Source organism: Papio anubis, chromosome 2 (genome assembly GCF_008728515.1).
Source record: "Papio anubis isolate 15944 chromosome 2, Panubis1.0, whole genome shotgun sequence".
Classification (NCBI taxonomy): domain Eukaryota; kingdom Metazoa; phylum Chordata; class Mammalia; order Primates; family Cercopithecidae; genus Papio; species Papio anubis.
Window position 1 is genome coordinate 139,782,419 of NC_044977.1, and position 12,625 is coordinate 139,795,043.

Here is a 12,625-nt window from a genome sequence, read left to right on the forward strand (position 1 = left end):
TCTATTTATATATTATATAAATTATATATAAATATATGTATGTTATATATATTATTTATATATATATATATATATATAGACAGAGAGAGAGAGCACAAGACAGGGTCTCACTCTGTAGCCGAGGCTGTAGTACAGTGACACAATCATAGAGCATTACAGCCTCAACTTCCCACTCAAGCAATCCTCCCACCTCAGTCCCCAGGGTAGCTGGGACTATAGGCACATATCACCATGCCAGGCTAAAATTTTTGTGTGTATTTATTGTAGAGATGGAATTTTGCCATGTTTCCTAGGCTGGTCTTGAACTCCTAGGCTCAAGTAATCTGCCTACCTTGGCTTCCCAAAGTGCTGGGATTACAGGCATGAACCACTGTGCCCAGGCCAACATTATATTAATTGTATAAATTCCAAGCCTTTTTCAATTTTTAAAAAGATTTTGTCGTAAATGTGTATATATTAGAAAGAAATTGCCAGAACAACAACAACAAAAAAACCTCCTTAATTAAGGAGGTCATATTTTGCAAAATAATGTCTGGAAAAAAATTCACCAAAGTTAAACAGCTAATATTACTGTGAACACTTTTTAAAGGGATGTTCTCTAGACCACTATGTGGTGCGGCCTCAGTATTTTACTATAAGATGATGAAAAAGTATTGACATGGTCACCAAGAGCTCCTCACTGTTGATTCATTATATTTCCCAATATGAGGAATCATTTTATGATGGTTAAGCCTACAGTTCTGTCTTCTCTCTTAAACTATATTCTTCCAGATGCCTTTCAGAGTCACTCTCTGTGTGACACCCAGACAGTGAATAAAAAACAAGTATAAGCTAATGAGCCACAGCAGGTGTACTGAAAAGAAACATGGATTGAAAATAAAGAATTTTGGGATCAATTCCCAGTACCTAATGCATGACAAGAAAAGATAAAAAAGGGACAAAAACAAGCACTTAGCCATTTTTTTACGTAAATTTTACTTAATTTTAACTAAAGAGTTAATGAAGGTTAAAGATTAGGAGTTTATAAGCGCATCAATTACATCACAGGATGCAACTGACAAAATCCAGACTGTAGGATGCTCTACAGAATATGAACATATTGCTTTTTATCAACAAATAATTAGAAGATGGGTAGGGGGAGAGAGAGAGAGAGAGAAGAGAGGAGAGAGAGAGAGAAAAGAGAGTTTAAAAGAGATTTACTATACATATATTGTAATTTTTGGTCCTTATTGGGGTCTGAGAAAAACAAAGTAGAAGTTAAAAGTTTTAATGAGCTAATTAGAAAGTTTGATAGAATTAACAAATTATTGCCAATTTGGAATTGTGGTTATATTTAAAGGAGTCCTTTTTTTTTTTTTTTTTTTGAGATACAAACAAATGTTTACAGATGAAGTATTAGCTGTGATTTGCTTCAAAATAATACAACCTACCACTAACTGTCCAGTTAACTACAAATATCTCAGGCCCTCTTCTGCTTTTGGTATTCATTTACTCCGGAGGCAGTGAAGAAAGAAACACAAGTGCTTTTGTAACCATGGAAAACTACTCATGGCTTCCCTCCTGGGGAATCAGTTGCTGAAAATCATATAGCACATACATTGGGTGACATACTTTCTCCTGAATTCAGTGACAATTATTTTAGAAATCTTTTCAGTATAGGTAGAACAAAACTCAATATTAGCAGGATGATGTCAAACTCTACATCAAGGATCTGTGAATAAGGACTTTCTGTATTGCCCAGAAATGAGCAACAATGTACGGATATTAAAATAAACCAAATACGACAATTTTGCTATTGAAATATTTGTAAAATTTATGGAGTGGCTGACAGTTCCCCCTTCTAGATTTTAGTTGAATTAAATTGATGTGATTTGAATGGTATAATCAAAACATCACTGCCTTTTCTGTTATATCAGGCTTGTGCTAACATAACTAACCTATGTTCCCCAAATAGAGCAACTTCTATGTAAAGGAATATTAACAGATTTCTATCTCTGTAGAATCTCACACAGAGTAACTCCTGAGAGTTAGCAGAGCAAAACAGGATGGTGATGCAAAGTGTGATTTTTTTTGTTTGTTTGTTTTTCGAGATGGGGTCTCACTCTGTCACCCAGGCTGGAGTGCAATGGTGTGATCTCACTCACTGCAACCTTCACCTCCCAAACTCAAGCCATCCTCCTTCTTCAGCCTCCAGAGTAGCTGGAACTACAGGCATGCACCACCATGGCCGGCTAACTTTTTGTATTTTTTGGTAGAGACGAGGTTTCAGCATGTTGCAGGCTGGTCTCAAACTCCTGAGCTCAGGCAGTCCACCTGCCTCAGCCTTCCAAAATGCTGGGATTACAGGCACGAGCCACCTGCATAGCCCAAAGTTTGATTTTTAGTCATACTAGTTTGGCATTGATTTTTGACTTGCTATTACTAACTTTTGGTAGTCTTAACTTGATTTAATTGTTGATCCTCAAAGAACATAATGAGTTAGAGGACCACAAGATAATTAGCACCAGGGAAAAAACAGTCAACACTAAAGAAATATTTAAAATGTATTGAATTTTTAAACCAAAAAAGGAGGTGATCACTCTTTGAAAGCAAATTTAAAATTGCTCTTTCTAATAATAGTTATAAAGAAGATCGTTTAGGAGATCCATGTTAGACTTGAATTGAGAGTCATGTAACCTTTTTAATTTTATTTTTATATTTTACTTTGAGTTAGAGAGGAGTTATTCTAGGGGAAGTAAGACCTCCTCCATGACAAAGGCAAAAAATCCATAGACTGTGTTTGTGTTTCTCAGTGTTCTGTGTATCAGCTATTTCATTCAGACCAATGTTGAAATGTCACAGGATAATGTTTGTTATTACTGGCTTCTACTTACCCTTGTGAAATCAGGAGTGATTGTTCACCTCAGAGGATTTCCTCTTGTAAATAACCCAAGAGAAAACAATAACTCATGTTGATTGCTGTGGTTGGTGATGTGAACATAGAAAACCTTGTACCTGGAGGGAATGATACAAAGATTACAAATATATTGATATTTTGCATGAATTCTAATTGTCTCCAGGGTTAGATTTCAGTTAATTTGGGGGCTGATAATAATAAGAGCAATAGATAAGAGCCCTGATGTTGAGTGTTCTCAAAAATCAGTTGCTGAAAATCATACAGCGCATACATTGGGTGGCATACAACTTACTGTCCAAACGGAGACACTTTTGAGAATGGAATGGAGCATACAACTTACTGTCTAAACTGAGACACTTTTGAGAATAATTACGCTGTGAATTAGGCAAACCCTGACCAAACTCTGACATATAATCATGTTTATGTGTGCAATTATCCTAAATACATCTACTAAATAGTGAAATAAATATAGTGCACCAAATATTACTTATTTTAGTGTATTTTTCAGAAAATAAAATGAAAATAAAATTCACAAAAAGAGGCCACATGTGGTGGCTCACCTCTGTAATCCCACCATTTGAAGAGGGTGAGAAAAGAGAATCACGTCAAGCCAGGAGTTCAAGACCAGCCTGGACAACAAAGAGAGACCTTGTCTCTACAAAAGATTTAATAATTAGCCATGTACAGTGGCACTTGCTTATAGTCCCAGCTACTCAGGAGGCTCAGGTGCGATGATCACTTGAGCCCAGGAGTTTGAAGCTACAGTGAACTATGATTGCCCCACTGCATTCCAGCATGGGTAACAGGGAGATAACCCATCTCTAAAAAAAATAAAAATCACTAAAAGTCAAGATCCTATTTTATTTGTCTAAAGACTGTTTTTTCATACTTAGTGTTATATTTTCAGGAAAAGCAAAATTAAATTTTCATGATATATCTTACCTAATAAAATCTCTTTAATAGGAGTGATCAACAGAGGTAGTCATAGATTGGTCAGATAGGCTAAAAAATGAGGTTACTTGCCAAAAATAATGTTACTCGTTTAATTGATTTCTCTCTCCTTTGATTGCTTTTGCATCTATTGCTAGTACTGTACAATTTAACACTAAAGTTATCAAATCTCGCTTATTCATCTTACAGATGGGCAAGTCATTTAACTTTCTCAGAACATGCCTTAGAAGGCATGTCCCTGACAGCTTTTTTTTTCCACTGTAGGAAGCTGTCTCTTTAATAGCATTCTATCATTGAATGTCAGTCTTCTGCTCACTGTTCTCTATCTCTGCCCTCTAGGGTGGAGCTTTGTGTACCTAGTCTTTGCCCCACTGATATGCAGAGCTCAGCACCTCTTCAAGAGCTTTTAAAGAATGAGAAGTGTGTAAATTTTATCGAAGATGACATGGGGTAGGCAAATGAGAAGTTTACTATTGAACACCTCCAGTAAACCAATAGAGACTCTTCTGTTAGACATGTCTTCTAGTAAACATTTTTGGAACTCATCATTGTCAGGTTTTCTTATCATTTTGAATATTTGGTAACCCTTACTTCTCAGCTACTTTGGGTTGGGTGGGATTATGGTACTAGTTTTGGTCAAAGGACTGTGACAGAAGTGAAATGCATTACTTCCACGTGGAAGCATTTTATTGTATGTATGAGACCCTTTATTCTCTCTTCTACAGCTATGGCAATCACGAGAAGGCCTTGGGCTTTGACAGTAGAGACATAGGACAGAAGTGGCCTGGACTGCTGAGTTGGAGAGCTGCTCAAACTCACAAGGAGATTTGTGTAAAAAAGAAGCCCTCATTATGCTAAGACAGCTAAAGCACCGAGCCGTGAGGGTTGTATGCTGCCCAGCCTAACTTTGCTTATCTTGTCTAGGACATGTCTCCATTACAGATCATCCTTTCTGCCTCAGTGCTACTCAGTTGAGTTATCTCCAGACCTGCACACACAAAGCCATCATTATGCTTAGGTAAACAAAAGGGACCTCCTTAGAACGGAGTGTCTCTTTCTGTTTGTGTGTACACATATGTATCTGTAAGAAATAGAGCATTAGGCAATTATTCTACTGATAATTCTGTGAATGTCTTTTACTGAATCAGAGAACAAGTCTCTTGAAGATGACAGGGCCTGTAGATAAGTTTCAAACAATATGAATCCCCGGAAATGATGACCCTTTTTCATTGTTGTCTATGTGCCTCTCATCTCTAGTTTTTATCATATTTTCAAAGAAATCCTTTAAAAAATAAACTAGGAACCTCTAGTGAAGGAACAACACAAGTTTGGAAAGGGGAGAACTTACAGTGGTCCAGATTCTAGCTCTGATACTTGCTGGTTGTGCTGTATATTCTTACCATTGTCCTAGATTTAGCAAGATTAGAAGAACTGATTACTCACTCTAGCTGATTTATAATAATCTGAGGTATATTAACCAGAATAAAATTAACTAATTTAAATAGCACTACATCAATTCAATAGACAGGATAATTTTAGGGCAGAACATTGTCCTATTTGCCTGTTCTCTCCATTTAATCAAATTACAGAAGTCAGATTATCAATACATTTGTTGCTAAGAAACCAGTCTTCACAAGAGATATTGCTGTTATATGGAATCCACAGTTCAATTGGTCTGGAAAATACCTTTTCCCTTGGATCATGTCTGAATAGGCAAGACCAATAACTGCCTCCCATCTCCCTTCCTCTTTCTCTTCCTCTCCTCCATCTCTTCCCCTTCTCTCTCTTCTCTACTTCTGAGACTGACCAATACTTATTCTGGAAGATTCAGTGTATAGACTACAGCCAGGCCTTCAAAGGCCCAGATGCCATTCCATCATTTTTGTATCTCTGCTCAGATCTGATGAGCTGATGTATGATTTATATACCACTCAGAGGGTTATAGTATTTCCAAGATATGGGGTACAGCCTCATTATCATGTCCCCCACTAACTCTCTTGTTTCTAGGCACAGATAATACTTAAAGGATAATTTTTTCATTATAAGTATCTCAAACTTTGATACCAAATAATCTTTTATCAGATATATAATATATATGTAACATATATCACAGATATATGAGATATCATATATCTGATAAAAGATCAAAGCTACACATATCATATGTCAGTGATATATATATCATATATCTCTGCTTTAGGATGAATGTAAAAATGTGTTTTAAAAGTGTTTTTCTCATTCTTTATAATATAAAATTTGACAACGTAAAAATATTTACTCAATTTTAATAAAAATTGGAAAAGTGAATTTCAGAAAATATTTGTATTTTGATTACATTTAATAGTCTCTTTTGAACTTGGTGCCTAGAGAAATAACCATTTTTAGAGGATACATCCTCTGACTATAGTATTAGGATTGTAGCAAGAAAGTGAATGGTATGGACAGTTCAGTTATGTAGACCAGTGCTTCTCAAATAAATATGACTTTGAATCACCTGGGGATATTGCTAACATGCAGATTCTCATTTAGTAGCTGTGGGTTGGGGCTGAGATTCTGCATTTCAAAGAAGCTCCCAGGTAATGTTGGTGCTGATGGCTGATACTTTGAGTCGCAAGGGTCTGTACACAAGGGTAACACCACTAAATTAGAATATGTATAGTTTGGCCTCTGTATTCTTCTGTGATACTTTCATAACTAACATTTCTCCCTACCCACAGCCAATCAATTTTCTTACTTTGGGACACATCACGTACAACTGCATTATGATATCTAGTTGGCCTATGTTTGCTCTCAGAATGTGAGATGAGTAACTATTTATTTCATAATAAATGGTTACAATATTTTCCAATAGAGAGTTGAAACAAAGTAACACAGCAGTGGCCAATGGCATGCATCTTGCCAAAGTCTTAGGGTTTAGTGAATTGTGCCAAGTATACCTCCCAGAGCAATGTTGAACCTCGGCAAGGGGACATTTGCTCACGCATTTATAAAGTTACATATTGTGAGATAAATTGAGAGAAATAGAAAAGAGAAGCACTTATGCCCAAGAAGGCTGCCAAATATCTTGGCACCAAAGAATTATGCTTGATTTCCTTCATGGAGCTTATTCAGTCTGGGTTTCTCTCAGTTTAATTTGGAATTCATTTTCTATGGCATTGCCTTTGACAATTTCTGACCTTAGACACACACGAGTAGTTGAATCTATTGCTACTTTGAAGCAATTGTCACCTAATTTTGGTAAATGTGCTGAAAACTCATATCTTTTTATATGAAATTGAGATTATGAATATACCACGGACATCTTTAATATGAGCTAATATCAAGATATCTTCAATTACTGTCATAATTTGAGAGATTCTGGCTTTCATAGAAACTTGAGCAAGAACATTATTTCCAAACATCATATTTCTTAGATATAAAATGGGGATAATAATAACAACAATAATCTCTAAAGTTGATGATGAAAGTGGCTGATTGGCTTTATAACTTCTTTCTTTCTTTTCTTTCTTTCTTTTTTTTTTTTTTTTTTTTTGAGATGGAATCTTGCTCTGTTTCCCAGGCTGGAGTGCAGTGGCATGATCTCAGCTCACTACAGTCCCTGCCTCTCAGGCTCAAGAGATTCTCCTTCCTCAGCCTCCTAAGTAGCTGAGATTACAGGTGCCTGTCACCACGCCTGGCTAATTTTTGTAATTTCAGTAGAGACAGGGTTTCACCATGTTGGCCAGGCTGGTCTCAAACTCCTGACCTCAGGTGATCTGCCCACCTTGGCCTCCCAAAGTGCTGGGATTAAAGGAGTGAGCCACCGCACCTGGCCTCGAACTTCTTTCATAGTCTCTATCTAAATCCTTGTGAAAAAGGAAATTAAAGCAATTGAAGTGTTAGTTTTGTTTATTGAATGTTATTATGGGAATTCTAATCTGTTGAATAAAATATTTTGTACTTGAAATAGTGTTAATTTTCATTTATCAATATTTACTTGAAATAGTGTTAATCTTCATTTATCAATATACGTATTAATTCAGTAAATATTGAAAAGTACACTTTTTTTCTTAATTTATATTTACTTTTCTAGATTTTTAATTCTTTGTCATTGGGTATTTACTGTGATAATGGGGAAAAATGAAAGATTATTGAGGGCCTTTCCTAATCCCTTGAGGTTCATGACTGTATTATGGGCTTTCTCTGAAGATAGCACAAGGCTGAGAACAAAAGACTTTAAACACCAGAATAATTTAATAATCCATTCAAATATAGCAACTATACCAAAAAGGAGAAATACTGGAAGGAGAGGAATAGCAAAAATTTGGGCAGAGCTCAAGAGGGCATTACTAGCCCTTTCTTTCTCCTTTACTCATGGAGTACAGTAATGTGGACAGTTAATTTGTTTCTCTGGTTTCTACACAATTGTGGTGCAGGATCTGTTCCATCAAGAGATGTGGAATGAATGACTTTTTCTTATCTGAAAAAAGCTCAGCTCCAAACCACAAGTTAGTTCTGATGTTACTGGGATGAGAAGTAGGGAAAAAGGCAGCAGAGCTCCTGCAGTCAGTGTGCATAGCTATGGATTGAAATAGCATGAATCGGTGAGATCCTGAGGAAGGAGAGTGCCCAAGGCAGCTGGGGCTTGTGGTATCTTGCTGATACCTCAAGAGAGCTGTCCATAGGAACAGTGAGAATAACCTAGCAGCAAGCCTGTGGGGGAGGGGGAAGAAGACACTTGTAACATCAAATGTATCAGGAGGAGCCCCAGTGGAGTCCCTCCAGAATCATTTATGAGTAGAGCTTGTGAAAGAAAAATAAATCTTGGGGCCCCAAAAATCATTAAACTAAAGGGAAAAATCAAGCTGGAAATTGTTTAGGGCAAACCTGCCTCCCATTCTATTCAGCTACCTCTGCTCATTGAGATAAATGTATATCTGATTGGCTTTTTTGGAAAGGCTAACCAGAAACTCAAAAGAATGCAACCATTTGTCTTTCACCAGGCTGTGACCTGGAAGCCCCCTCCCTGCTTGAGTTGTCCCGCCTTTCCAGATGGAACCAATGTACATCTTACATATATTAATTGGTGCCTCATGTCTGCTTAAAGTATATAAAACCAAGCTGTGCCCGACCACCTTGGACACATGTCATCAGGACCTCCTGAAGCTGTGTCATAGGTGCGTGTCCTCAACCTTGGCAAAGTAAACTTTTTAAATGAACTGAGACATGTCTCAGATTTTCGGGGTTCACATTTTGGTAACCACAAAGGAACTCTGATGGAGATGCCCCTGACCTTTGGCTTGGTACCAGCAAGAGCTAACTTTATGGCTCAAACAAATATGACGATTGCTGAGATCTGGAAGTACTCCCTCCAGAGAATCCCTGGTCTCCCCAAATTCGGTCAAGAATCTAAAGTTTATTTTGCTGTACAACTCCCCCAACACACCCCACCCCATTTTTTCTGGAGGTTAACTTGACTCCAACAAAGAAGGCAAGATTTCTTGTTTCCATGATGATGGAAGGCAGGTAACTCCTTTACGGAATTTGAACTCACACCCAGCAAGGAAGATGAGTTTGAGGGTTTTTTTTCCCTCCTTCTAGGATGGTAGAAAGCAGTCTTCAGCCTGAGACCCATTCCTAGGTAAGTAGCTGAATTGGGGTTTTATCTTGGCTGAAGTTTAACAACCAGGTGGTCTTAATTTCCCCTTACCATTATGGCACTCAGTGATCATATTGTGGGTTTCTGTTGTTTGTTCCAGCCTTTTTCCCATCAGATTTGACCAACTCTAATTGACTTGGTTAGATCTATGTGAGAATTCCAGATTATGGGTGAGGAAACCTCTCTAATTTGGCCAAAATTCGTTGCAGTTGCAAACAAGGAAAACAAAAGCAAAAACAAAAACCAAAAAATCCAGGCACTAGGTTTCTGTGTTTGCTTCCTGTCTTACAAAAAACAACAAATGTTCTTTTGTTTACTTTTCTTCCACCCTACCTCCTTCCCTGTTTTCCATCTGCAGTACAAAAACAAACAAACAAACAAACAAAAACTAGAGAAGGCTTCTAATGACTTGAACTCCTTTAAAGAATTCAGAACAAAGGTGCCACTCACCCCTTTTGGGGTGTTATGTCTTCTTTGTGAAGTGTCAAGAGTCATGGGCAGATTCTTCTTAGGTCTAACGCTCCATTTTCCTGTATTACATGACCTGATCTCTTTGGCTTTGGGGGTACCAGAAATTACCTTGTACTGTGAGAAGACTTGACTTTGGCATGTGTAATGGCATATGAGAGCTACAAAATAGGGGTGGCTGAGAACAGTTTGTAGGAAATGGTATAAGCAGTTTTCTTTTTTTTTCCTTTTTTCTCTCCTAAGAAGTTATTGTTTAAGGATCCTAATTCCGGTTTGGAGATGCATTTTAAGGGATCTTCTCTATTGCTTTTTATCCTAAAATTAATCTTGATTCAGCTTGTCTGTGCACATTTATGTGAGGAATTGAATTGTTGTATTAATAGGTAAATGAGAAACTGAGTTTTCTCAGCTCTGAAGAGAAAGGGCATTTGCTCCTCCCAGCTGAAAGTTGTCCCTTGGTGGCTGACCCTCTGCAATGTGCAGTGACCTTGAAGGGAAATCCCCAACAAAAATTAATTTTAAAAAAGGGATCCTCCAAAAAACACTTGTGAGGGCTGATCACCTGGCGTTTTGAGCCCTCTCAGAGGTCACAGACCTCTGGAGAGAGAAACTGAGACCCATAAGAGGGTGGAAATGACTCAGTGGTGACACACTGTGGAGTCCTGCCCACAAGCACATACATCAATATACCACACAAAAACTCTAGGTCACAGCTCAGTTCCTCCTTTAAAAAAAATAATAATGGGAAACAAATAATCTAAGAATGAGGAGAAAACCAGGAGAATGACCTTCCTTGCGAGCACACTGTAGATTTCATGGCGCCACTACTTGCCAGAGATTATGTAAAATTGAAGTAATATGGTCTTTGTGCCCATTTACATTAAGGAAAAAGAGCCCTAAGATTGCTGCAAACTACAGAGTTCCTAAGTTCTCTTTTTCTCTCTTTTATTTTTTGCCTGATTTAAATCTTCTGTTATTTTTCTATTACGATAAAAAAACCACTGTTTTGATCCAACAGGTTTTTTATTTGCAAGCCAGTGAATTTGTATTTATCTCATGGCTAAAGTTCTGAAGTAAAAGCTAAAGGATCTTTATGTGTTTGCATATGTGTGCGTGTGTATATATATTTAAAAGGCCTTTATAATTCCTGTAATTTTATGTTTAATGGGCAATTAAATTCATTTTAATTTCCCTCTAGCACACCAGATTTTTTCTCTCCATACCCTGTAATGTGAATTTTGCTAGTCGATTTTCACCTGAGTTGTTTCCTTTAATAAGCAAATTTAAGACTATTTAGCTGACAAATGCCTATGGTTATCAATAATTGATACAGGTTACCTATTGAAACAGGTTATCAAGAATTTGAAAGTCTAAGATGGGAAACAAAATGTCTTTATGAATTTATAAGATGTACTTCTAGGTGCACACCTCATATGTCTATGTATTTATGTGTTGTGTACTCAATGTTTCAGTACTGAAACTATATAACAGAGTTCTAATTAATTGGCTTAAGAAAAATAAAATGCTTGAATCAAATTCTTTATTAGGAAAAAAGAAAGGACTCATCAAATGCTTCTTCAAGTTTATGTAACTTAAGTACAATCTTTAGTAAATAAATCAGAAATGTCTTAAGAATTGCCAGCATACATTTTTGTTTGTATTTATTAATCAAGCAATTTCATACTTATCCCTGCCAAATACTATAAGGTGTTAAAATTTGGTGTAGGGGTTACAAAACTATAAACCCAACCCAAAACAGAATGATCTTTGCTTGTGTAATTTTTAATAAATAAGACATTGATATTGGTTTAATGAAACTAGCTACATCTTGAGTTATTTAGTAAAATTACCATAACTTCTAATCTTGTGGCTTTAGGCAGTCCAGCCCACAGACAGTAAGGAGGTTTGTTTTGGGAAAGGACTGTTATCATGTTTGTTTCAAAGCTAAACTAAAAACTAAGTTACTCCCAAAGTCCAGGCGTGAACAAGGACAGCTTGGAGGTTACAAGCAAGATGGAGTCAGTTAGTTCTTATCTTTTCCACTGTTTCAGAATTTTGTAATGGTGAATTTCATAACTTTAAACAATGACCACTGCAGTTTTCATAAATAATCTAGGTAAAGGATTAAAATAAAATAAGTAGGCAAATGTGATGGGATACTCATAGACAAACTTGTTGTAATTTAGAATTGAACATTATATTAAATTATATAATATAATAGATGTTTCATTATCTGGATATTTTCCAATAAAAATATATTGTATGATACCATTCTTTTTAAAAACCAAGTGCCCTTTTTAAAAAGGTAAACAATTTTTGTCTAATTCAAAGCTTATTCAAAGGTTATGAATAAAACAGTGTAAAAGGAGCCAGGAAATAAGGGATGTAAAGAAAGTTATAGAAATAAAGAGATTTTTTTGGTTAGAAAGCTTAAAGAGAAAGAATTTTATGTGAGAAAGAATCTTGTACAGTAAATTTAGTCCTAGAATAAAATGCCTGGTTGTTTAAGAAGGAGGGACATTCAGGACAAACCAGAAAGTTCAAGCATGTCATCAATGGTCTGTATAAGTCACATTAAGAGGATTTATTAAAAAAAAAACTTGTGTATGATCAAGTTGTCTGTAATTAAAGGAAAATTATAATGGTATTTCTAGAGATTGGGTTTGATGTAA

At 36.4% G+C, this 12,625-nt stretch overlaps 1 long non-coding RNA gene across 1 annotated transcript in view; it reads left to right on the forward strand.

The window, feature by feature from the left end:
• Positions 1 to 11,638, forward strand: part of LOC116273814 — a 36,632-nt gene extending 24,994 nt beyond the window's left edge. The window contains exons 2-3 of the long non-coding RNA XR_004182252.1: positions 4,573 to 4,865; positions 9,428 to 11,638. This is a non-coding gene — a long non-coding RNA (uncharacterized LOC116273814). The remainder of the gene's footprint in view (positions 1 to 4,572; positions 4,866 to 9,427) is intronic.
• Positions 11,639 to 12,625: the final 987 nt, after the last annotated feature.